The 25524-nt window shown below is 51.0% G+C and overlaps 1 protein-coding gene and 1 non-coding gene across 2 annotated transcripts in view; one reads left to right on the top strand and one right to left on the bottom strand.

Annotated features, from left to right (window-relative positions):
• The window catches only part of LOC136993763 (scavenger receptor cysteine-rich type 1 protein M130-like), a gene marked incomplete at its 5' end in the record, with an annotated part of 84572 nt that overhangs the window by 49233 nt on the left and 9815 nt on the right, over nt 1–25524 (bottom strand). The gene's annotated exons all lie outside the window — the stretch shown is intronic.
• TRNAA-UGC (transfer RNA alanine (anticodon UGC)) lies at nt 24651–24721 on the top strand. The gene has a single exon. It is a non-coding gene; the product is annotated as a tRNA-Ala (tRNA).

The raw sequence follows: 25524 nt of genomic DNA, 5'->3' as shown, positions 1-25524 counted from the left end.
TCTGAGCACTCCGTCATGGCAAGACCATTTCCTTGTTAACTATGCCAGAGAAAAAAGTCCTGCCATGTCAAAACTGCTCTCTGAGGCCTCTTCCTGGAAGTCAGCCCTGGATGTCCTGTTTCAGGGCCTGGGGCGGTGTGCACGTTGCAGCAGAGATCCCCAAGGCAGCGAGCCCTTTGGCAGGGAGAGATTAAGAGCCTGCCCTCCCCTCCCCCATCTGCCCCATTATTTCACTGGATTGGTGGGCTACTTAGATGGTTAATTAAGAGCAAAGAGTTTCTAGGATACTGCCATGTTAGAAGAAAAGAGAGTTTGCACCAATTATGCTTATTGGTAGTACAACCCCCAATAAGACTTTATTAGCAGGAGATTGAGGCAGCTACTATGCCTCTAGTCTAACAAATCTTGGGATTTGACAGATCTCAGAAGTGTTATCTTCAAGAAACTCCTCCAAGGAAGCCTTTCTGAAAGATGACCTCTTATAGTCCTAATACTCTAAGCTGCACATTTATATGTATTTCACAAGAGATCTGGGATATCTTTGGTTAGGCATGGGACAGGAAAGCCCAAATCAAATAAGGGACTGAAATCATGGTGAATATAAAGAAAAAAAAAAAAGACTGCATTCTGTAAACATTAAAATTTATTTCACTCTGCTTTGTATTTCCCAGCACCTGTGAATTACCTTTGATATTAGCTTCCATGGGTTTTCTTTCTCAGATAGCCTGTATTTCAACTGCAGAAGATGGTGCTTCTGACCCCTTGTTTTTATGCTTTCCAATTTTAGTTGTATAAAGAAGTTACCATTAAACAGAAATGCATGTTTTTTTGTGTCATACACTGTCATTCTAAAAGTAGTACAGACTCACATGACTCTGGTTCAGTATACCATAGTAATCACAGATGTAGCTTTCCCATTTTTCATTTCTTTTCATCCAAAAGGGTGTATTCAATATTATAAAGTGCATTTATGAATACTTGGGAAAAGACCCGTCGGTTTCCTTTCTGATGTATATCTGAAAAATTAGAAGTGGTGAATGAATATTTGGGATGGCAATATCTGGGACCCCGATGAACTCCCCAGTTCAGAGTCAGACACTGAGCCTGAGGGGGAGGCAGCTGCCCGGCCGGAGGCAGAGCAGCAGCTCACCGCACCGAATGCAGCCAGTTTGAAGGGACCACAACTCCTGGCGATTTTAAAGCATCGGAGCTGCAGGATATGCAGGGACGCTACAGGCAGCAGCCCCGCGAAGGGTTGTTAGAGTGGCTGTGAAGGCTGTGGGACGATGGGGCAGATGCAGTTCATTTTACCAGAGAGGAGCTCGGTTGGATGGAGGCTCTGCCCCAGGGTCCCAGGCTGCACAACATTCTCTGCACCCTGCACCAGCAAAACCAAAACATTTCCCCTCCCTAATGGAGTGGGTGCTGGGTGCGGTGCGTTTAACCTGGCCAACTGATGTGGACATTGATGGTGGGCTCAGCACGTGGACTACTGTCGCAGCAGGGATAAACCAGCTGTGGCAATTAGGAATGCTGTCCGGAATTTATTCCCCTGAGTTTACAGAACCGGATCAGATCCCCATGAGCAAAACCATCTGCACTAAGATGCTGCGCGCTGCCCCTCCCCATCTTCAAGCGATGGTGCTACCTGTGATTGATGGGGCAGGTACGGTGCGGGGAGTCGCAGTGCTGCTATCTCAGTTAGCCGAGGCGTCCTCTGTTAGCAGGGATGGCAAGTCGGGAAACAGGCGGATAAATGTGGAAAAGAAAGAAAGGGTGAGTCGCGGCAGTGTGTTCCAAGACCTGCTGCCAGTGGGCATACCATGGCGGGGGGGTGGACGGTAAACCCAGGGCTGAGCTGCTCGAGTGGTGGCTGCAGCTTCACCCAGAGCAGCACACAAAGCCCCCGGGGGTGGGGAGCATGGCGAGCAGCCTGGAGAGCACAGGGGGGGCCCACGACACCCACTGGCCCACCGGCAGCGTGCACAGAGGGGGAGCTGCCAGCCCGATATTGAAAGGGAGGCAGGTCCCCCCATCCCCCATCCAAATTAGATGATATGTAATGGGGGTCCATCACCCTTTTGTCCCAATTAAAATTTACTGGCCTAATGGGGGATGACAGCGAGTAGTAGAGCTGGTGGACACGGGGGAGGAGGTTGTCGTTTTGTACAAGACCCCGTCCCACTGAGGAGGCTCAGTAACCATGAGTGGCCTTGGCAGGGCCGATGTGCAAGACTCTCCTATGCAATTAAAATTGGCAATGAGCAAAGCAGCCCCCATCAGGGTTCTTGTGTTGCTGCCCTTAATCTGAGAGTGTATTTTAGGCATCAACATACTCCGATGAAGAAATAATCGATACTGAATGGGGTCCCTTCTTTTTTGGGCGGCCCTATACATTACAACAGCTGTTACTATTTTGAGAGGACACCCATTTGGTACTAATCAAAGGGGAAAGTGTCCCAGTCCTTATTCCCTCTAGGAGACTCTCTCCCAGAGAATTGTGACCTGATGAACGTGCCGAGCAGAGCTGCAACGTTGCTCGACATTGCTGCTCTGCATCCTAACCCCATACACTGATGTTAGCTGGGAAGCCGACAACACTGCAGCAAGCCCATGGAAACGGAAATCCACAAGATGACGAGTCTACTCCAACTACTACACAATGTCAGATCCAAAGAACCAGCATGGTACAACCCCTGGCAACGACTGTCATCATGGTTGTTGGATTTAGGACTATGGGGAAAACGCATTATACTCCTGGTCTTTTGAGCTGATTATTTTTGCGTGCATGTATGTTATATTTTACCATCTATTTACTAGAATTTCATTGTTTGTACAACTCAGCTGTTAGTTAAGCTGAATCCTGAAAAGCATGTCCAAACCTTGTCTGCACACTGGTGGCACCAACACCATGTCTCTGTCAGTCAGGGGGTGGAGTGGAGTGAGAACACCTGCAGAAGATCTGGCCAGGAGTCAGTGACGGGCAGCGCACATGGTAGCAGCCCCAGCGTGTGAAACTACACACTGACCAAATTCCCATCAGGGCCAGGCAGGCATATTCCCTTTTGTCAACAACATCCAGCTGATTCCTGGACAGTAGCTACTCAAGCTTAGCACAGCTGAGACAAGGAAATAGTTCAACTAGCTGTAAGGGGACCTTAGGATACAACAAGCTGAGTCCCACCTGGGGGTCTGATCCGGGCGTCCAGCAGCCTCCCATCATCAACCCTTCCACGCAGTTCCTGGGGCTCCCTGTGCAGTTTGGAGTGCAAGTCCTTCATTAAATCTACTCTGTTTAACCCCTCATGAACCTGCAGTGTCTCTGTTCACTGGTATCCAATCCTCCCTTTCCCACCTTGTGGTCGCACATAGCCAGTTGTTCCACTCAACGGATATAGGTGTTTGTCTAAAACAAGGGCCACCCTCCAGTCCCCTTTGCGCTGAGATAAATTCTGCTTTCTTTGCAACCCTGTGGTCAATCATGGTAACACGAGGGGCCTGATATTTGCAGCTCTGTACCCCTTCACTGAAGCCACTGAAGCAGTGTTTTCCAGAGACTCTATGGCAGGATTTTTTTCTTCTCGTGTGTTTTTTTTTTTTATTGTTCTCATGGTCTTGCACCCGCAAATCCTAACATGCAAGGAACATGACAAGCCTTGGCCAACCCGCAAAACAGTGCCAAGGCCTTCACAGCCCCTGGGCAGGGTTTTTCCTAACACCGTTTTAAAAGAAAAGGGCAATGGAATAATCAGCATGGTGTTCCCCGCATCCCAAGATTTCTGTGCCTGGCATGCTGAAGCACGGCCTTCTGAAATGACTGCACATTCAACTGTTGCAGTGTGAAGCGAGTTCTCAGCACCCAAAAATCCAGACCTACAGCCTCTCAAAGAACAAGTGAACCTCTCCTGAGGAGATTGTGTTGGCCACCAGAATTATTCACTCCAGCTTCTCTGGCATCCTCAAGAGTACAGCTTTGAAACCTCGGCATATACAGATGCCAAAAGGGTGATCATCAGCAGAGAGTCTGAGCGCCGTGGTCAGGAGAGAATATATCAACTGCCAGGATGAAGGGTCATTGGGAGAAACATTGTCTTCAGTCACATATACACCCTGCAGATGGAGACAACTGCCAAAGGGTTTTACAGGAGACCAAAATAACAAGCACTGAGATGAGCCACAAATGCCCCTCTGCTGAGGTACCACATGGCTTTGCAGAAGACATAGGTGCTGAACTTTCATCTCCATTTCCCCCACCACCCTCCAGCACATCTTCCTCTTCAGAAGTCACCTTCATCCACATGAAGGCGGTGAGCGCTGCCCTGAGAGAGCTCCCTCAAGCGTGTGCACCAGGTCCCCATGACAAGGCGTGTTTGGGTACAGACAGCGATGCTGTTACCGAGAATGCCGCGCACTTGGGCTGGGCAAAGCTTTTGGCACAGGTTCAGTCACAGCCAGCAGTGCAGCAATGTATAAAGAGTAGGTGCATGGTTCTTTCTGAGGCCATAAGCAGAGTTGTGGTTTGAAGGAGCTCACCAGAGACTGGCTACACACCTGTGTATGTGCAGAATTATTGCCTCAGCACCGGACAACATGGCAGAGGAAATGCTGTGAGACCTCACCAAGCCCTCCAGACTCACAAGCCTTCACAACAAGATAGCAGGAGCCTCTTTCCTCCTCACATAAACACTTGCAGTCAAACTCGTAGCTACATTTTAGTCCCTAATTGACAGTCTCCCTTCCCTCAAAATTTTCATATCTTCTTGGCTATAGCAGCACAGTCCTTTCTGCATGTCAGAGATCTTCCCCTCATTCACTTGCTGTCATGCCAGCAATTGCTTTCTTCTCCTCGGGCAGCATGCTGTCTAATCCATGATACACAGGTTATGGAGGAGGGCCTACATAACTTTTGATTTTCAGCAGTGTTTAAAAAATGGAGAAAATTGCCTTTGCAACCCTCAAATCCCAATGCTTAGGGAAGGCTTCTTGGTTTCATGGACGAAAAGTTTAAGGAGCCTATGAAGCATATGCTCAGGCTGGGGACTTCGATGCATTTAACATCCTCAGTGATTAGGGCCAGGTCCATTTTTTTTCCAGAAGTTGACTAACAACAAAGGGGCCATCACAGCCTTTGGCATTATCTGCTATGAGGGGGTGACCGTGAAATTTTGTGTTCATAAGCAGCCCAAGAAAGTCCATGAGACTCATGACCTTTTTAAACTCCCATTCTCATGGAGCTTTCCTTTCCATCCCTTCTTCATCCCATGCTACTTCCAGTGCTACCTCCAGGAGAGAAATGTGATTTGGGGCATTTGTCCCAGTTTCCTGCATATGTTACATATTTCTGGGGGTTTGACCACAGGTGTGAAACACTGGTGCTGGCTGACTGATGTTCAAGGTCTTTTCACAATACAAAAAGCATCAACATTTGCTTCATGGCATTGGATATAAACAAAGAGAAAATGATAATCCCTCGTGCAGTTCTGGTCTCCCACCTCAAGAAAAAAAAGTAGGACTAGGAAAAGGGAAGGGAAAGTTGATGAAGGCAGCAAAACAAATTTCACCATGCATGACATTAGTTAGTCTTGTCACACCTTCAGCTGACTATGTTCTGAAATGGATCCTCCCAACCGTACCATAGCGAGCAAGTTCTTCCTCAAGGCCTTTTCAGTCACTCCTCAAATGCAAATCCTCTTCTTCATGCTGTCATGGGTGATTTATCTGCTCACTGCCATGGGCAATATGGTCATGATAGCCATCATTTGGCTCAACCAGTTCCACACCTAGCGTATCTCTTCCCCAGCAGCTTCACCTTCCCAGATATTTGGTTCCCTTTGCCCCTAAAAGGTTTGTCGGCCTCATCTTGGAGATTAAGACCATCCCATGGCTGCTTGCTGGTTCCAGACCTTCCTTTCCATCCTCCTGGGCACAGCTGAGTTCAACCTGCTTGTTGTGATGTCTTTCGATTGCTGCGGGGCCAATTGCAACCCACTGCACTGTATCATCTTTATGAAGCCCTGGCTGTGCTCCACGCTCATCTTTATCCATTGGGTGATGGCATCTCTATCCTTGCTCAGCTCCACCATCTTATATACCAAGGTACCCTGTGTCCCCAGTAAAGAGACTCTTTCTTCTGTGGCCTCATCCCTTTGAGGAGAGCAACCTGCATGGGCACCAGCTACCTTCAAACATGAGCTTTGCTCTCTCCTCTGCTGTGCTGCTGAGCTCCTTCACACTGACCCCTGTGGCTTATGTGTGCACTAGATGCACTGTCCTGAGAATACCCTCTGGGAAAGCCGTAAGAAGCCTTCTTCACCTGCATATCTCACACCGCCATAGTCACTATTGCATATGGTAGCTCCATTGTTGGCTACGTGGGGCCTGAATACAGCAAATCCTTTGCGCCAACCAAAGCCTGATAAAAGGGTTCAAGAGGGATACTCCCATGGTGAGCAGAGAAGCTGCTTTGCTGTAAGCTCTCAGCAGCTTTGCAGGTTCCTCTAAGAAAGCACATTCAGGAGAAGCATGATTTTAGGTGACATCCAGCAGACTAAGAACACAGTCTGTGGAGAAGCTCTGTTTCACTGCTTGAAACCCATCATCTCCTCCTCCTGCCCTTGCACTCTTGAAGCATCCTATTTGTGGAGTCATCTGCTCCTTTCCTTTATATGTTTAAAACCAAATGCAAAGGTGGATGGATAATGTCAGCATTTATTGCCTATGTTTTCCTTGGGCTTCCTTCTGTTGGACATGTTCTTTGGTTTGAAAAAGAAATTAGCTACTAAATAAATTAAGAGGGTGGAGACAGAAATAGTGAGTTTCATTGACTTCATTAGAGGTGTCTGTGAGCAGCTGGTGCCTGTACTCATTTTCCCTTGGTCCCTATATAGCCAGCAAAGAGAGAGCTCTAGAGGCTGGGTCCTCCCAGACTGTAATTGACAGGTGAAAGAAGTGTTACCAGTCTCTTCCAGACACTCTTCTCTCTCTCTCTCTCTGCACTGACAAGATGGGAGGAAGCTAACTTGCTCAAACCAAAGTGCCAAACTTCTAAAATATAACCCTGCTTAGTATTTTGTTGTTGTTGTTGTTCCAGACCCTTCCTATTTCAAATAATCAACAGGACAGCCTTTAAGTTCTTTAAGATGAGAAGATTTCCCCTTCCCCTAAAGGGAAAGCGAGGCATTTAGGTCAGGACATTTAATAACAATGTTTCCTCAATGCTTCTGGAGAAACAGAGAGGAAGAAGCTGTGGAAGAAAGCAGGGGATTACAGAAGAGATGCTCAGCACTGGCTTGTTTTGAAAGCAACAGCCTCACAGAAGTTCCAAGTCAAAAAAGGCAAGGACTGAAAAGTAGAAGGAATAACTTTCAACATACTTATCTACATGGATGGACTGGCATCTGCAGATACTAGTAGGTATTTTTGCTGGGAGATTAGGTTGCCTTTTGAAACACAGATGTGATGGATGTTTGCAATAGGTCGAAGTGAACAGAGAATTTCCCAGGCATGGCATGAAATAGTTCACAACCTCTTTACAATACTGTGCTCGTGAGAAAGAATCCTTTGTGAGTGGCTGGAAAAGGTAGAAAAAAGACAGTAAAATCTCTGAGGCCTCTCAGTGAAATGTGAAGCAGAGAAATCAGGGTGTGATGCATGGCTGAGAGGAATATTTCTGTCTGTGTTACATAGGAAGCAAGCAAGGGAGCAAAGAAGGAAGGATCTCCCCTCCCGTTGAGACTGTGAAATTCTCACACTTGCTTCTTCGTGCTCCTGTCTCAGTAGGACGTACTGAAATTGCGCATGGGAGCAGGAAATGAAACTGTGGTTGCTGAGTTCACCCTGGAGGGTTTCTCAGGGCTTGATCAAAGGCTACAGCTGTTTCTCTCCCTGATCCTTCTACTCATATACCTGACAACAGTGATGGGGAACACAACGATCATTTTCCTCGTGTGTGTGGCTCACCGCCTGCAAACCCCCATGTACTTTTTCATCAGCAATCTGGCATTCCTGGAAATCTGGTTCACATCCTCCACAACCATCAAACTGTTGGTGATTCTGAGCTCTGGTAGGAGAACAATCCCATTTAGCAGCTGCTTTGCCCAGTCCTATTTCTATGTTGCCCTGGGTTGTACAGAGTTTGCTCTCCTTGTTGTCATGTCTTTTGATCGCTACGTTGCCATCTGCCAACCTTTGCATTATGCTGCCATCATGAAGCAGCAGCTCTGCACCCACCTGGTTGTTGCTGCATGGATCCTAGGCTTCACACTCTCGAGTTACCACGTGGTCCTGCTCTCAAAGCTGACTTTCTGTGGCCCCAACAAGATCCACCATTTTTTCTGTGACAGCTCCCCCTTATTCAAACTCTCCTGCTCTGACACCAGCCTGCTTTGGAAAATAGACTCCGTTTTCCTATCATTTGTATTGCTGGGTTCCTTATGTTTAATCCTGGTGTCCTACGTGCGCATCTTCCACTGTATTCTACACATGCCATCAGCATCTGGGAGGAAGAAAGCTTTTGCTACATGTTCTTCCCATCTCACTGCCTTAGCCATCGCATATGGAAGCTGCATTGTTCTCTATGCACAGCCCTCAGAAGGGATTTCCTTGGAGACCAACAGAATTGTAGCTTTGCTGAACACTGTCCTGTACCCCTTCTTAAACCCCTTCATCTACAGTTTCAGAAACAAGACTGTGAAGCTGGCCCTGGAGGAAGCCCTTGGCCGTGCAAAGGTTTGGCTTTTCCCCCGGTCATGATGCTTTTCATGACAGCAATTCTAATTATGTATCATGTATTATATCACACACACATATATATAGCTACTAAATACAGGTGTCTCAGGAGATTTATTTTCTCATTGGATTGTAGCAGTGAAAGGAAGGAATGTGAATTGTGTGTCTTGGTTACAGGGGGTTATTATAAACAAAATCTAAAAAATATTGATAAAATGCTGCACACACACACACATGCTTTGCTGGGACTGGGACATAGACTGCCAGCGCATGCTGACACAAGGAAGTTTTCATAAGTCATCTCAGGAAATTTAGCTGAAAACTCTGAGGACAATGTCCAAGGGCTGTTGAGAAAAGCTCAAAACACCTTCTCTCCCTGAATAACAGAAGATACTAAGCATGAAAATTAAGCTCAGACATTACAATGGGTTCAGATTCATTGGGTTCAAATCCATAAAACACTTCTCAGTTTCATTAGTGTGATGAAGACAGACTCATTGATTTGCCAGTGATAGCATGCAGACTATAGCTTTTTTTATTCACTTTAGAGGAAGATTTCTTAAAAATTCATATTTTCGTAACATACTGTCAGTTTGTCCACTATTAAAAGCCCTGCTTTATCTCCACTGGTGACTCCAGGATGCATTCTCCTGAAGGAAAAAAAAAAAGAATGTATTTCTTCTTGGATAATTAGGCATTTTCTACCTTCTTTTTCTTTGTTGAAGGAGTATTTCATGATTGAGAATTATTTCAAATAAACTATGTATGCTTCTATCACACTTTTTTCTTCTTGTCCATCAATGAAATTATATATTCCCCCCTTATTTTACACTTCTGTCTCTATCCCTATCTTTACATGGCAAAGTGAGGGGCAGAAGCATGTACAATTGGTAAAAGGAAACATCTTTTAGAGAAATAATCAGCACACAGAGAGATCCCTTTTCTCCTTTTATTTTGCAGTCCACAGGGAAAAACAAAGCACAGGGGAAGGGAAAGCATTGCCATTGCTTTACTCCTTGGCAGTTGTTTCTAATCAGCATTTCATTTTGTTAGGGCTTCTGAGGGGCAGAATTACTGTTAACAGCTCTTTTAAACTTTGTGTGTGAGCATCCCATTTCCAAAGGGAATTCTACAAGGGTGAACTCTTTTTAGGAAAACTGGGTCCAGTTCATCTCTGCAGCCCGTCTCCTCACATGGGACCCCAGGGAAGCTACGGCGTTTTGGGTGACCAAAGCTCAGCCCAGCAGAGCACCTGGGCACTCTTGGGCAGCTCAGTCATCTTGCTCTGGGTGGGTCCTTGTGCACCACAGTGAAGGATGTGGTGGCCCTGGGTCTTCCCATCCAGGCCCACAGCTCCACCGGCAACACAGGGTTAGGGGATGCAGGCAGACGCCTAGGCTCTGCCTCGGGGTTGAGATAACTGAACAGGGCGTGAGAAACTAGTGGCTATGAGAAATCATTGGACACTGCAGGGAACAGAATGAGACCCTGCCAAGTTCCAGACAGCACGGTGAGCGATGGCTGCATTTCAGCGGTGGTTAAGGGAGACTTATATGAGAAAAGGACAAGCTTCACACATAACTGGCGTATTGGGGATCCTCCGGGGAGCAGACTCTTGCAGCACCAGCAGTACCGAGGTAACGATATCAGAAGCACCATATGAGCCAGGGGTTACCTAGCTAACAGTACCAGAAATATTAAACTTGAGTACGTAGGCAGTAAAACTGGCACCAATGAAGAAAAAAAATACTTAGAGATGGGCTGTTTATTTCAAAGGTGATAAAGCTGGAGAAAGGGAGGGATCAGGCTGGATCATGGGAGAAGAAGCATGGGAAAATGGAGGCAGAGGGAATAAAAGGGGCCAGTCATGTGTAAGCAAGCTGCTGGCAAGGACACTTGTCTGGCCAGGCTGTGTACCTGCTCTCTGCGGTGTAGCCTATCATTGTATTAAATCCTTTTCCTAGCTCTTTTCTGGGTGAGCGTGCTCGCTGTTCTGCGTGAGTGCACGTGTGGAAGGCTTGCAGACGTCAAGGCAGCCAGCTACCAGAGACACCCGTGCGAGGGTGCGTGTGAGGTCTCCTGCAAGCTTTGAGTCTGATTAGCTGGTGAGCAAGAACAGGACCAGGCCGTTTGTATCGTTCATGTTTATGAGTGCTGCTCATGTCTCCGTGGTGCCTGTAAAGGTACTGTGCCCCTGCCGGAGTTGATTTTTGGGTGGTTGACCATATCCGTACAGAGTGTGTGTATGCCTCTTGGAAGTACATGCCACGTCTCACTGCTGGCAGGACCAGGGAACAGAGAACTGCAGTAGTCTCCCTTCCAGCAGACCAGGAAGGAGGAATCCGTTTATTCAAAAATCCACTGGATCCAGCGTCCTTTAACAGCACAGGCCCTGGAGGTGCTGCAGGTACTTGGTCTTGATGTCGAGGTCCCGCTTCTCCATCACCTTGTGGTTCCCAAAGGGCACAGAGGCTTAGGCTTTGGGGTTGCAGCATGAAGGACCAGCTTTGGCACACATCTTTGTAGTTCCCCACTATTAAGTTAAGCAATACAAATACAGAGATTTTATAAGTGTTCGGGTCAGTGATCCACTAGAGTCAAAGGGAGTTTTGTTTTGTTTTCTGATCAGACTTTCCATCTGCCAACCTTTATCATAAAAGTGGCTGGGGTTGGACAGGCAGTGCCATATGCTCTACGCTCCATTTCTAAACCATCCACAGAAAGTAGCACTACTTAGTCAAGCTAAATAGCAGGGGCAATGACCACTGTTTTGTTGGTGGTCCATGAACAGGACAGTCGTGCTGAGCAAAACTCCATTGTCTGAGGATCTGCTACACATTACTAAACACATCTTCATCATGTCCAAGGGTAAAAAAAAGCTGGGGGATATTTAAGCCAAAAAATGATCTCAAATATTCCAATCCTGTTTTCTCCTTTTGCACAACAGACATTACTCTCATGTTAAGGATGGCAGGAAGGTATTTGGGTCAAGAAACTTTTTTGAGCTCTGTCAGGCATTGCACAAACATCTCCATAGCTGCATTATTGACATTTCTGCCTGCTGCGAGACTGCAGATAACATGGGCACAAGAAGAAGGTGCCCTAGCTGCAAGCTGATGTGCAGATCTGGGCCAGCACAAGGCCCTGGCTGTTAGTCTTTAAATGGTTTGTCCAGGATTTTGTGAGAGAGGTGCCCAGTCTGCATGGAAAAGCATCACAAATGTAAAAGCTGGGAATGCAGTTTGTATCGTGAAAAGATCTTGAACGTCAGCCAGCACCAGTGTTTCACACCTGTGGTCGAACCCCAGAAACAGGGAAGGGCTGTATTTGCTGTGATACGTAACATGTGCAGGAAACTGGGACAAGTCACGTTTCTCTCCTGGAGGTAGCACTGGAAGTAGCGTGGGATGAAGAACGGGTGGAAAGGAAAGTGCAGTGAGAAGGGGAGTTCAGGAGGGTCACGATTCTCGGGGACTTTCTGGAGTTGGCTCCGCCAGCGCTGGCTCCATGGTCTTCCTAGCAAAGGGACAGTCTGCAACATACCATGCCACGTCTCTATGGTCACCTGGAGGGGACAGCCCATCTCTATGGTCAGGTGGCTCCTCTGGGCCGGCCTCCAGCGCTTCTCTATGCTCTCCCAGCAGAGGGACACTCTGGGATCCACCCTCCAGCCCCTTTCTTGGGCTGCTGATGGAGACAAAATTTCAGGGCCACCCGCTCATGGCAGATAATGCCAAAGGCTGCGATGGCCCCTGGCTTGTTCGCCCACTTCTGAACAAAAGGCCGCGGCCTCCCGGGGCTCCCGTCATGTGCGCGTGCGTCCCCTGGTGCAGACTCGCCCAGGCCCCGGGGCAGAGCGGGGCCCTGTGGCAGCAGCGCCCCGGCAGCAGCGTTTCCCTGCCGACGCTCCCCTGCAGCACAACTCCCGCAGCCCAGGGCCAGCCCGGCGCTGCTCCCCCTCGCTCCCCGCTCTCCGCCCCGGCCCCAGCCCCGGCCGGCAGCAGCCACCGCAGGCTCCGCACACACGAGCACATGCCGGGCCGCAGCGTCGCTCCGGGCTCCCTGCGCAGCAGCCGTCAACACCCGCTGCTGCTGCAGCTGCTTCTCCGCGGCCTCGAGAGCGGCGCCGTGGCGGGACCCGGCGGGGGCGGGGCCAGCGGTACCAGGGGCGGTGGCCATGGAAACACAGGCCCTGCCCCCACAGGGCCGGAAGTGCCGCCTCCTCCCTCGGAGCATGTGCACTGGCTCAGAGGAGGGCAGTGAGGGGCGGGGCGGGGGCAGGGTCAGGGCTGCCCGGGCCTTGCGGGGAGGGAGGGGGCGAGAGGCGGCTGGTGCCGCGCGGGGCAGCATCTCCTGGCGTGTGGCCGCCCGGAGCCTCGAGCCGCAGCGCTGGGAGCTGCCGCGCCGGGGCCGAGGGCCGCGGGCCGTGGGCTGGGCAGAGCGAGCGGCTGCGTGCGCAGGGGCAGCCGGAGGCACCGCAGCCCGGTGTGTGCGAGCAGCTGCTGGGGAAGGCGCGGCCCGGCCTGGGCCGCCTCCGGCCCCGCGGGAGCCCCCGACTCTTGGGCCCCTTCTGCTGTCAGGCCAGTGACAGCACCAGCTGGGTTTGGGAGCATAACAGTGGCAAAGGAATGATTTTTTTGGAAAAAAGACCAAAGTACCCTTCCAGTGTCTCCTATTCTTTTTGAAAGGACATAGAAAAAACCCTTAGAAAGTGCTTCTGCTCTCTGTTCCTGAAGTAGAAGTTTTCCCAAGACTTCCTCTTTGCCTTAGCTGATCTAATACTTTGCCTCTTGCCTTCTGCTGAGTGGGGAAGTGTGCGGCTGAGAAGTTTTTACAGACCTAGTTGCTGAGCCCTGCTTTAGGAGTAAGTTATTTAAGTGGGTGTATGAGTTGCTTTTCCATCTTTTATTTCCTCACCCCCTTAGACATTTCTACCCTAGATTTGAGCGTGTTCAGAGCAGAGGTCTGCGCAACACCTCTGAGTATCTCTTGTTTCTTGGAGATGGTTCTTGCGGCATCTTTGTGAAATCTTCAGAGCTTGTGTTTAACCTGCTGCCAAGTCCCTGCAGCTGCTGCCTGCCTCTGCGAGGGTCAGCCCCACACCTGGCTTCAGGGTCCCCGCGCTCCTCCAGTTCTGCTGGTTTAAGTGTTTGTGGGCTGGTGTGAGGAGGCCAATAGCTGGTGCAGGTGTGAGAGCAGTGCAGGCAGAGCAGTCTGTGACCCCTGTGTGTTTAGTGAGCTGGTGCCTGCAGCTCTGCTGGCGCTGCCTCTTCCCCTGTTCAGTCCCCATCCACGCCAGGCCCTGAGGTGCCGCAGTGACTAGGTCTAAACCACGTCTGCAGGTTAACGGTGCTGAACATTGGTTCCCTGCAAGTTTTCTGGAGAATCTCACTGGCAAGGGAAGGACCCACTGGTTCAAGCACCCAGAAGAAGGTTTTGGTCACTGCCAAGTCATTGCTGGGTGTTTTGGTGCGGTCAGTTGTCAGCGCTTCCTCCCCGGTGGCAGCAGCCACCTGTGCTGTGTCGCCATGGGGCGAGTGCGGTGCAGTGCCCGCTGCCCTCCCTCGCAGCCAGGTTTCCCGCATGGGGGCCATGGCCGGGTGAGCACAGACGCAGTGCCCAGCCCGGCCGGGACCCCCAGCGGGGTTCTCCCTGCGGCCCAGCCTGCGTGGGGGCAGGGGCAGTCCCCGACTGCTCCATGCAGTCCCTGCCCACTGCAGGGCCAGCCCTGGCCAGGGCACTGGGGTGAGGGGGGCCGTGCCCCCTCTGTGACACGGGCTGTGGTCACAGGGGACATCCCGTGTCACAGCAACAGCTGCCCTCTCCCGTGCGGCCCGGCCTCTCCCCACACGTCGCAGCGAGGCCGGGGGAGCCCAGGCACTGGGGCTGCTCTCAGCACCACTCTGCTGCAAGGAGCTGCCGACCCTGAGCAGGAGCCGGCGAGGGGAGGCTGGGGCAGAGCGGGGCTGCAGTGACGTGTGGAGGAGGAGGAGGAGAGAAGCTGTTTCATTGTCACCTCTTGCTGCGGGGTGACCCAGGGCGAGGAGGACAAAGATGGAGCTCTGGGACACTGGCCATGGGACGCAGCATGGGCAGGTGGTGCCAATGCTCCCCACCCATGGTAAGGCCTTCAGGATCTCCTTCCCGGGAGCTGTCGCAGAGACCATTAACTCTGAACATGGCTGTGGAAACCCTGGGCCGGGGGGAGGCTGGGTGGGGCTGGGGGCTGCAGCCAGATCCCCCACTGATGGTCCCCTCTGGCTCAGGTGCCATTGTGGCCAGCAGAACTCCTGGGTGCTGGCCCTGATGTCTGAAAAAGGCTGAGGGCTCCAGCCAGCTGCTGCTGGGCTCTGAAGAAGCAGATAGAATCACATGTGCTGGAAAGGAATCCTTAGACTTTTCCTCAGCTCAGCAAGTCTTTCTTTCTGGGACCCTGAGCACTGCCTGTAATTCCTTCCCGCAGACTTTGAGCTCAGGGACACATTGTGGATGTCCCGTGGTAGGATCTGCATGTCCTAATGCCTCTGTTTCAGCTGCAGACCCCTCGTGGGGGCAGATAAAGGTTGTAGCCTCAAGGCAGTGCCCACCTCAACTGCTGAGCCCCTGTCAGGGATGGGGTATGTTTGGGGAGGGGGATGCAGTTCGAATATGCTTGCACTTGTCATCTCCTTGGCTAGGCATGTGCTGAACGGCTGTGAGCTGGCCCCCCCAGAGCATGACGTGTCTTTCCCTTATTTTCCAGAGACCCTTGCTGTCTGGGAAGGTGTGTCTGACTACATTGTACAGCAGCTGATGCTGAACCAGGTGGGTCTGCCATCGTGGGCCTGCCCAGGAAAGCCTTCTTCTGGATCTTCTGGATCTGAGGGATGATTTCTCTGCTTTGACTTGTATTTTTGAGAGGGTGAAGGGGAGGGGGATGAAAACATCTGGAAAGTTCTTCAGAAGAACTTCTCCAAGGCTTCTCCAAAGCTTTTCTGAGTGCTTCGTCTGTCCCCTTTGTACAGCAGGATTGGGCAGGGCACTGAGCACCATCCCCATGCGCTGACAAGTCACCAGCCTGTCCACCTACCAGTCTCATAATTCTTCTCTTGCTTTGTGTTTTCAGGGAGTGAGGGTTATTCAGCTTGGGACCTTTGGTGTTGTAACTGAACGAGTTGGTGTTGGGAAGCATGGTTTCCTGGCTGTTCGCAGACCCATGTTCTGTCTTTCGAAGACTATTGCAGAGGTTCATGGCCTCACCTATGATAAGGCCTATGCTCCTGGTAAGAAGACAGGCTGAAACTTTTGCTTTGCCTTAGGACATCTTTGGGGTGTGCATAACTGCTGTTCAGTGGTGACTGTTAGAAACCTAGAATTGCTTCCCCAGGTCCTGAGAACAGCTTCAGTTTTTAATTATCATGTCATCGTAATGCACATTACAATTATGCTCCCTCTCTCCCTGACTTGTTTAATAGCTGGCTACATGCCAGATGTATTGGGGCTGCTGCTTCTCATCAAATTGATTTAAAAACAGTGGTCCATGTTTATGCCACACTGGAGGTTGTAAAGTTGAATAAGGGCATTCATGCTGGCTCTTCCATTCTCCTTCTACTTTGAAGTAGGTCAAAGGCAGCTGTAGAGAGCTTTGAAATGGAAATGGGGACAATAGTATGTATGAAAACCCATCAGAGGCCATCTGTGCTGTGATTGCTGGTCATCCCTGTGAGCCCTGCATCTGTAGTGGATATCAGTGATGCCTGTGGGGCAGCAGGAGCTCCAAGTTGTGTTTGCAGTGGGTCTTTCCTTTCAAAGGACTCCACATGTTCTCTGTGATGTCAACATCAGTGTGGCACTTCTTGGAGCTGGGCTTCTGGCACCAAAAGCAGGGATGTTTGCTGTGCAGTTCTGAGGGTGCTGGGGGTAGCTGGAAGGATCTGAAGGGGAGTAGTGCAATGCTTGTGTTTTCCTTCTTTCTTTCACCATGTGATGTGGCACAGCTAAATGTCTCCCAACCTGGAATGCACGGAGTGTGAGCACAAGTACCTGGCACCCACTCCGCCCTCTTGGGAACTGGTTCCCTTTCTCTTCTCCTTGTCCTGCCATCGTGCCCCATGTTCATAGGAGATGGCCAGGCCCTTTCTTTCGATCTCTGTAGGGAAGAAAGCATTGTTGTACACTTGGCACATCCGTTTGCAGAGTGCTTTGAACTTCTCCTAGGGAGAGATGACATGAGATTCCTTCAGGAGCTTTACCAGATGTTAAAGAAGACAGCTCTGTAGCAGTGTCTTGCTTGAAGACCTCAAAGCTGCCGCTGCTCTGTGTTAGCCTGCTGCACTAGTGGCTTTGTTCCTCTTTTTCTGCTTCCTAGGTCATAAGCTCTCCGAGCCCCTGAAGTATGCTCGCATAGCCTCGGACATCTCTGTTCCTCGGAAAACAGTGGAGGCTTGCATAGAAGAGACCATGCGTCTTTTCTCCCGCTGCCTGGAGAGTGGGAAAAATGTTGCCCTTGTGTTGAAGGACATTGGCATGCTTGTTATTCAAGGAGTAGATGTGAAAATGAGATTTTACAGAGACTTTCTGAGAAGGCTGAATGGGACGGAGCAGCTGGTAGAAGTTCTTCTTGGGGTAAGTTTTCCATTTCTCCAGCACTACTTGCAGTCCTTTTTTAAATCACAAGTGACTGCAGTTCTATTAGCCTGCCATGACCTGTTTAAGCACATGGACGGTCCTGGCCTAGAGTAATGACAACTCCCTGGACAGTTTGTCTTGAGCATTCAGAGGATTTGGCAAAATGATGACCCTGGGAATAGCTGTGCTGAGTCCACCCAAAGATTCATCCAGCCCGGGAGCCTGTTTCCATGTGCTGAGGGAAAAAAGTCCAAGGAAAGGGCAGGTCTTGTGTGTTTTTTCCAGGTAGACTTCCCTCCTTCCAGAAGCCATGGTTTAGTGCCCTTTAGTGATCACATTTGAACCCATGCGTCCTTTGGCTGTGCCTGGGATGGTAAGGCAGTGAGTTCAGCAGTTTGCCCTTAAGCTGTGTAACAATATTTCTGTGTGTCCCTTTGGAAGCTTGGCCTGATCCCTTCATGGGACACCCTTGAGCTCTGGTGTGGTGAGGAATCGTAATGGATCCCTCCTCCCCTTGCCTGGACCAGTGGGGATGTCAGACATCGCTGTGAACTCTCTGTTGACCTCAGTCCTCTCTCTCTGAAGCTGGAGGGCCTGAGTGTGTTTCATCTCTCCCATATGGCAGCTGGTCAGAATATTTATCACTCTCATGCTCTTGCTCTGTAGCGTTTCTAGGTCTGTGTCTGTGTAGGTTTGTTTTTGCAGGGATCATTGCTGACCCCACTCTCTGGGCAGGAAGCAGAGGCCCAGGCAGACCAAGGCCCATATGGGACCAGCCCCCTGTTGCTGCTGTTGCTGTGTTGGTCTAGTTGTGCTGACCAGCTCTTCCCAGTGCCCTGGAGGGTCACCAGCATGAAGAGGGTCTTTCTGTCCTAATGTGTGCATCTGCACACTGGCAGTCGTGGCTGCAGCATGTCAAAGTGAGAATCATTTGAGCCCAATGCCCTTCCCCAGGTCTCTAGTGCAGCTCTGTCCTTCATGCTGGTCTTTCAGGTGCATCTGGAAAGGTGAGATGTGAAAGCAGGCTGAGGTGAGCCCCTCGAGGGTTAAGGCAGAGATGTAAGCAGGCTGTAGGCCTGTAGGCTTCCCAGCTCTGTCTCTTCCTTCTGTCCTAGTGCGTGGTGTCTTTTCAGTCCATTCTCTGGGCCAGGGCCTTTTCTCCAGCCTTTGTTGCAGTGGGTCCCAGAGCAGCTGCCCCTTGAACACACCCCAGAAGTTTGGCCCTCCCAGTTGTTACCCGCTTTGCCTCTCCATTCCTCTATGGTGCAGAGGCAGTTGTCTGAATGTTAGGAGAGACTGTGTGGTTAACCCCACATCAAGCCGGCAGGGAAAATGCAGCCGCCGGGAATCCCAACTAGTGCAATGCCTTCTCGTGTGCTTGCCTCCATCAGCTTCTGCATTAGGAAAGACCTAGTCTCCTGACTGAGTCTCTGGATTCTCAGCCTTGCAAAAAGCCTGACAGTGTTTTTACCCTCTCTCCTTAGTTTCTCTCCAGCTTCTGTGCTTCATAACTGAGGGACTGTTGAGAGGAGTGGAGAAATTCAGCATTTCAGTGAGGCAGCTTCTTCTCTGAGCAGTGGAAAAGTTTGCTGCCCTTGTGAGCACTGAGATAATTTTCTTGGCATCACCTCACACATGTCTGTCACTTTGCAGATGCCAGAGATGAGAGATTCAGTCCTCTCAGGCACCAAAACTGCTGCTTCTCAGCCCCATTCTGGTCAGGTCATCATCTTTCCTGAGTGAGTATGTTTGCTTCTTAGCCCCTGGGTGGCCAAGCGAGCAGCTTCTCACGGCATGTTTGGTAGCATTGTGTTGCCAGTGCTTGTGAAGGCTGCTCAGAAACTCATCTGAGAGTAACTCTTTGAAATGTGCATCAAAGTGCAGGTCCCTACTAGTTGCTGGCTTGGGACATTTTCATGTCTTCTGTGAGACCTGCATGAATCAAATGTGTCCTGAATGTGTTTCCTTGGGTCAAAAGTTTTTTTGTGGGAGGCCTATCTAGGCCAAAGTGAAGGCTGTGCCCAGGGGGGTTTGGCGAGCTTTGTCCTGGCTCCCATCATGCTCAGTGTTTTGTTCCATTACTTGTCTGGGAGATGGAGGTTCCTTTTTACAGATGGATAGACATGAGCTTGGGAGGGCCTGCAAGTGAGTTGGAGGGTGAGACGGGAATTAGAAATGGTGCTGGAAAGCTGTAGGGAAGGAGACTATTGTGTTCTGCCTGGACATGAACATTGAACGGGAGATGGGAGATGGTCACAATGGCAGCAGAGAGGATCTGGGTTAAAATGAGCTTTCTCATAGGAAGGCTAGGAAAGCTCTCAAAGGGCCTGATGAGGAAGCTCATGCCCCTCTAGGTTCTCGAGGTCTTCACGATGTCACTCAGCTTGCTACTGCACTCCTCCAGCATCTGGCGTATTCTTCATATTCTGCTTTGGAAAAAGATGGCCTTCCCAGTAGCTCCCAAATGCCCCTGTGTCCTCATTAATCACCCAAGGGGCAAAGGAAGTGTGGTGCCCTCCCTTTAGACTGGTGTCTTTTTCCTGTTTCCAGGTACAAGTTTGAGAGTACAGCTAGAAAACCACCTGTGGCACCTGTGAAGCCAACCCGGGAAGAAGAGATGGGAAAAGATGAGTCCAGTGTCAAGAAAGGTAATGAAACAGCTGGTTCCTGGCAGGGGTTTGTGTCTTCTCCCTCTGTCCTCTTTGGCAGGGCATTGGAGCCAAGGTGACAGTGGGATGTCTCATGTAGCATGAGGCACTAGAGGTGATGCTGCTTACCCAATATGGGAAATCTCAAGTGACTCCTGAGGGAACAAGACCTCGGGGCAGCCCAACACTCCCACCTGCAGCTGATACCTCCAAGTTAAATTTTCCCCCATTTCCACAGGACTCAGTGCCCTGGCGTGCACTGCAAACTGCTCTTCCATTTGAGGCTTTGGTGCAGAAGGGAGGCAAACTTGAGAACTGTCCTTGGGCAATGTGAATCCTAAATTGTGCCTGGAGCTGTATGTAATGGAGGGGCTGAGCTATTTCATGGAATCAGTGTGTTTTCAAGTGGTGGGAAGAGTCACCTTGAGTAGATGGTACAAAGTCTGGTAACCTATGCCAAGACTTCCTTTCATTTTCAAAACATTGAGTTCTAAGCTTTCTTTCTGAATTTCTCATAAACATCCCCAAAACAGTGCCTTTGGGTTGACTGTGTCAACAGAGGAACTGCAGGCATATGAGATCAGTAGACAGATCCAAGGATGTGCTCCCCTTGTGTGAAATTGTTGCCCCCAGAGAGGCTTTGTTCATTCACCAGTACATCCCAGCAAGCCTCCTTTTTCATAATGTGACTAGGATAGAACATGAAAGAACAGAAAAAAACAGTACCACAGGAAATGATGTTGCACAGTAAAAACGAAAAGAAAGAGAGAAGCCATTGTCCGGAAGGGCCAAAGACCACCCAGGAAACAAGGCTTGAAAGCAATCAGCTGGAGGCCTGACAGTTTTATCACAGGCTTGATCAGATCTGCATATCCTTCCTTTTCAAAAGGTCTCTGCAATTCTATCCTGAGGTGTTTTCTTGTCTCCTGCTTACAGGAAATCTTCCTGCCCAGTGCTTCCTCTTGAGAGGGAGGCATCCTCCACCCAAAATAACAGCTCCGACTATGCAGAAAGGAAAGGGGAAGAAAGCTGAGGGCAAAGCGCCTCATGGCAGGTGAGACCCTTGGAGGAATGGATGAGGGTGACCCTGGACTCTTGTGCTTGTTTGGGTGAGATGCTTCCTCTGGACACCAGGTTCATAGCAGCTCTGAATATCTTTTATCACATGTCGCGGTGACTCCTGATCCCTCGATGGCAAGAATGCCTTTACACCACTTTCTCCTTCTTTGACACTGGGTCTCCAGGAACAATCAGTTTTCCATACCTAAACACACAGCAGCTGAGACCATCGAGCAGTGTTTAATATATTTGCGAGGACGGGGTAACTGTGTCTCTTAGAGGCTGTCTTTATAAAGGACCCTGCTGCTTTCCTTGCCGCATCAAGACAGAGCCTGTATCTGGGCATGCTGAGCATTCCTGCGGGCACATCATGCAGCCCTGGGCGTTTCAGCTGGGGGTGATCTCTGTCTCTGCCCAGCTTGTGAGTACAGGACGGAGACCAAACTCCGCCTGTGCTCACACCACCTCCCCACAATGTGTATTTTCAGCGTGCTGCCAGGCATCCAAGGGAGCTGCTCAAGGAAGGTGGAGCGAGGCAGGAGGAAGGGCAGTGCTGAAGGCATGCCGCCACCTGAGAAACTGGTTACAAGAATCCAGAGGTGGCCAGGAGAGATATGCGCTACTGAGTGAGGTCCTCCTTGTGCCATATGGACTTGTGGAAAAGCGCAGTTCTATGGGCAGTGAGTATGAAAGACCCCTTCCTGCGTGTTCATTTGGCCATTGACCGACCTTGTCAGGCCTTGCTTTAAAAGGTGCAGGGCATGCTCTAGTTTTGCAATGCATTTGTCACTGCTGCATTCTCAGGAAACACCTCAGAAGAACACCTCCCCTTTGACCCTGTTTCTAGAGGGAATGTACCTGCTGGGCCTTTCAGGGATAGAAGATGGACAGTTTCTGTTTAGCTCAGTGATCATTTAGCTCATTGGTCAGATCAAAAATGCGATTTGTGGACCTGCCAGTATTAGCTCAGGGGCATAAGAGCACTGACAGGAAGGCTGAAGACAAGGGGCAGAAGGGAGGATGAGAAATGACCTTTGTGCACTGGAAAATACCAGATGCCAGTGATAATCTTTGCTGTTTCTTTTCTGTGGCCCTCCAGGTGGAATATCACTTCAGAGTAATGGGGGAGGGGATTCTTGTCTTTCCTCTGATCTGAAGCCCTGGGAAGGTTTCCCTTTCCTGTGCCTTTTGCTGAAGAGCAACTCTCTCCAGCCAACAGGTCAGGCCAGGATCAAGCACAAACTGGAGCAGCTGGGGCAGCTCCAGTATCCAGTCCCCGGTGCTGCAGGAATGGGAATGTCCCTGATCCCCGCCACATTCCCAGCCCCAAGGAAGGGAACACTGCCCTTTGCCCTTTGAAGCAAGGCAAGTGAAGAGAGAAGAGCATTTTTGGAGAACTCATGTGAAGAAACCCCAGTGCTTCCTCTGGAGCTGTTTTCCAGAAGCATCCGTAAGAGGCAAGGAACCATGAGGAAGGGGGCTTGTGGTCCAAGCGAAGTCCCAGCGTTATTAAAGTCCCATAGTTGGGCTGTCAGCTGTTGGGGAAGCTCAAGTGAGGCCATGAACACTGATGCTGAGAGTAAAAGCTGAGTTCCTAAGGGGTGTTTGGGGTCATTTGATCTGACCTGCCAAACCTCCCAGTAGGGTTGCATTAAAAGTTCCTGCTCTGCCCATGGCAATTTCTTCCCCTCATTTGCGATGCTATGGGAGATGTCTGACTGAGATGGAGGGGTGAGTAGGCAGGCTGGCCCTTGCCCTCTGAAGGGCAGTGGGCCTGAGAGGCAGAAAGATTGGATTTGTGGAAAAGGATGGGATTTGTATGGCAAGAGACAAAGCAGAGTGCAGAGTGGGGTCTGTCCTTGGCGTCCTGGCCCAGCAGGTGTAGAGGGAGAAGCACTGAATGCGAGTGGCAGGGAGGGGGCTGTTTAACCAGCTGCGCAGGGAGCAGGGACTTCAGTGTGAGGAAGAGCACAGAGGGACCTGTCTGGGACCCCTAATGAACATCCCTCTGCATCAGCTCCTTCCTGCTGAAAGGGCGCAAGGCAGGGCAGAAAGGCAGTGACTCCCCTGGGGTCTAGCAGGAAGGCTAAAAGCTGCCTGTAAAACCATGACTTCACAACAGCCCCAGATCAAAGACTGGCAGTCTGTTTTGCTCTCCAAATTTACTTTATTATTTTTTTAATATCTCCTGAAGATTGCACACAAACTTGCTTTTGTGTTCTCTATCCCCTCAGTACCAGCTCACGGCACAAAAAAAACCCTTTCCTTACCCAAATGTACTCACCCATCAGGCTGCCTTGCCCAGCCCAGCTGCAGCACCTTGCAGCCTCCTGTCCCCACACAGAGGGAGAAGCCCTGCTCCTGCAGCCCCGCATGCTGCATTGGCCGTCTTGGCAGCTCTTGCTGCTTCTGAACCCTGCTGACCCATCAGGAGCTCAGCTGCGACTGCGACCCAGGACATCCCTCTCTGTCTCCAGACTCAGCCTCTCTCCAGCCAAGGAGTCAGTCTAAGGATCAAGCACAGACTGGACAGAGAGTGCTGTCCTCCACCCTGAGGTTTTGCTTGGGGCGGATGAAGGACTGACCCTGCCACAGGGTGGGGGGTCTCTGGCAGAGCTGTCTGCACATCAGGCAGATGTCTGAATCACTCCCATGTACATCCTCCGTGCTGCTCTCTAGCCTCTCTGGCCATCCCCCATGGTCTAGAAAGGATGTCCCACAGCAAGATTCATGTCCCAGCCAGCAGCAGATCTGCTGTCCCAGAGCTGGGACATGGTGACTGTGAGCAAAACCCAGGGTGCTGGGCAGCACAATCCCCCAGGCACCCCACCAACAGGGCAACATCCCTGGGTGGGCTCGAACCACCAACCTTTCAGTTAACAGCCAAATGCACTACCTGCTGCGCCACAGAGACTCCCACCTGGTGCTCTCCTGGGGCAGCTCCAGTGTCCAGTTCCCGGTGCTGAGGTAATGGGAATGTCCCTGGTCCCAGGCACGTTCCCATTCCCAGGGAAGGGGACACTGCCATTTGCCCACTGCCAGGTGCTGGTGGGCAGAGCAGTGCAGAGGGAGGCCTAATACCTAGGTGAGGGGCTGTGGGCAGCTCCCTGCCCAGGATCGGCTCTGCCTGCTTTCATGGCCCTTCCAGTGCACACGCCAGGGGGCAACTGGAGCTGTGGGCACATCACCCTGGGGAGGGCATTTCCCTCACCCCATTTGCTCCTGCTGCTGTCATCGAAGACAGGTGTGACACACACAGCAGTGCTGCATGGGGTGGCAGAGGTGACTCGGGGAAGGGGTTTGCTCCTCTCCATTGACCCTCCCTGGGAGGGCCTGAGCATGGGAGCAGCACCTGCAGCGAGAGTCTCCTCCTGCCCCCATCAGCTGCAGAGATGTTGAAGGGGCAGCACTCCATGATGCAGCCCTGGTGCAGGACCAGCCCCAGCTGAGAGGTGATCTCAACTTCCCCCATCCCAGCCTGTGGCCCAGCAGGAGGGTTCAAATGCTGCTTTCTGCTGAGGCTCTCAGGGCACCAGGGGCCAACAGGGCTGTACTTGTCAGGGGCACATCATGGGAGAAGAGTATGTCCCACCCCTCAGCAGGCTCTTAGGGGATGTAGCTCAGTGAAGAGCACCTGCTTTGCATGCAGGAGGTCCTGGGTTCAATCCCCAGCATCTCCAGGGAAGCTTTTGTCCTGAATCTCCATCCCTCCCCCCCAACAAGGGTGAGAGCTGGGAACAGGATGGATTGCTCCTCTCCAGAAAGTGTAGTCTCGCCTTCTGACAGGGTGTCATGTGGGAAGTGGAGCCTCCCATGTGGGAAGAGCCCAGGCAGATCATCAGAAAGCCTGCCCAGGTGAAATGACATCATTATGTCACTACTATTGCAACAACCTGATTGGCCAGCAGTAGGCAACAGGCAGGAGCTGGGAGGTCATCAAGTGCATCTCAGGAGAGATGGCAGCCCTGTGAGACAAGAGTCAGTAGCATGCATAAAGGTGAGAGGACTGGATGCTGGCTGGGAGGTTATTTCAGCTGCAGCAGCAGGATTGCCCTGGGCAGGCAGACAGGCACTGTGAGGGCATCAGGCTCATCAGATGCACCTGACCATGGGAGGTGAGAGCTCAGCAGGAGGGGAGAGAGGAGGCAGGTGGAGGTGGTCACTGGGATGTCACTGGTGAATCACTGCTGTCCCCGCACCTCCTAGCGAGCAGCAGGTGAGCAGGCACTGGGGTCACCGCAGGCAACAGGAGCTGTGGGCAGGCATGTGAGGTCATCAAGGGTAGGAGATAGCCCCCAAGAGAGAGGAGAGCTCCTGAAGAGGGGAGAGGCAGAGGCGGATAAAGGTGACATGGCTGGGACCTTCTTTGCAAGGTCACTCTATTGCAGCAATCTGATTGGGCAGCAATCTGGCACTGTGAGGTCAGGAATCAGGTCAGAACATTCCCCATGGAGAGGAGATCTCGGGGGAGGGGAGAGGGAGA

This window comes from Apteryx mantelli, chromosome 20, assembly GCF_036417845.1.
Source record: "Apteryx mantelli isolate bAptMan1 chromosome 20, bAptMan1.hap1, whole genome shotgun sequence".
Taxonomy (NCBI): Eukaryota; Metazoa; Chordata; class Aves; order Apterygiformes; family Apterygidae; genus Apteryx; species Apteryx mantelli.
The sequence above is the reverse complement of the archived record's forward strand: the minus strand, read 5'-3'. Positions and strand labels throughout refer to the sequence as shown.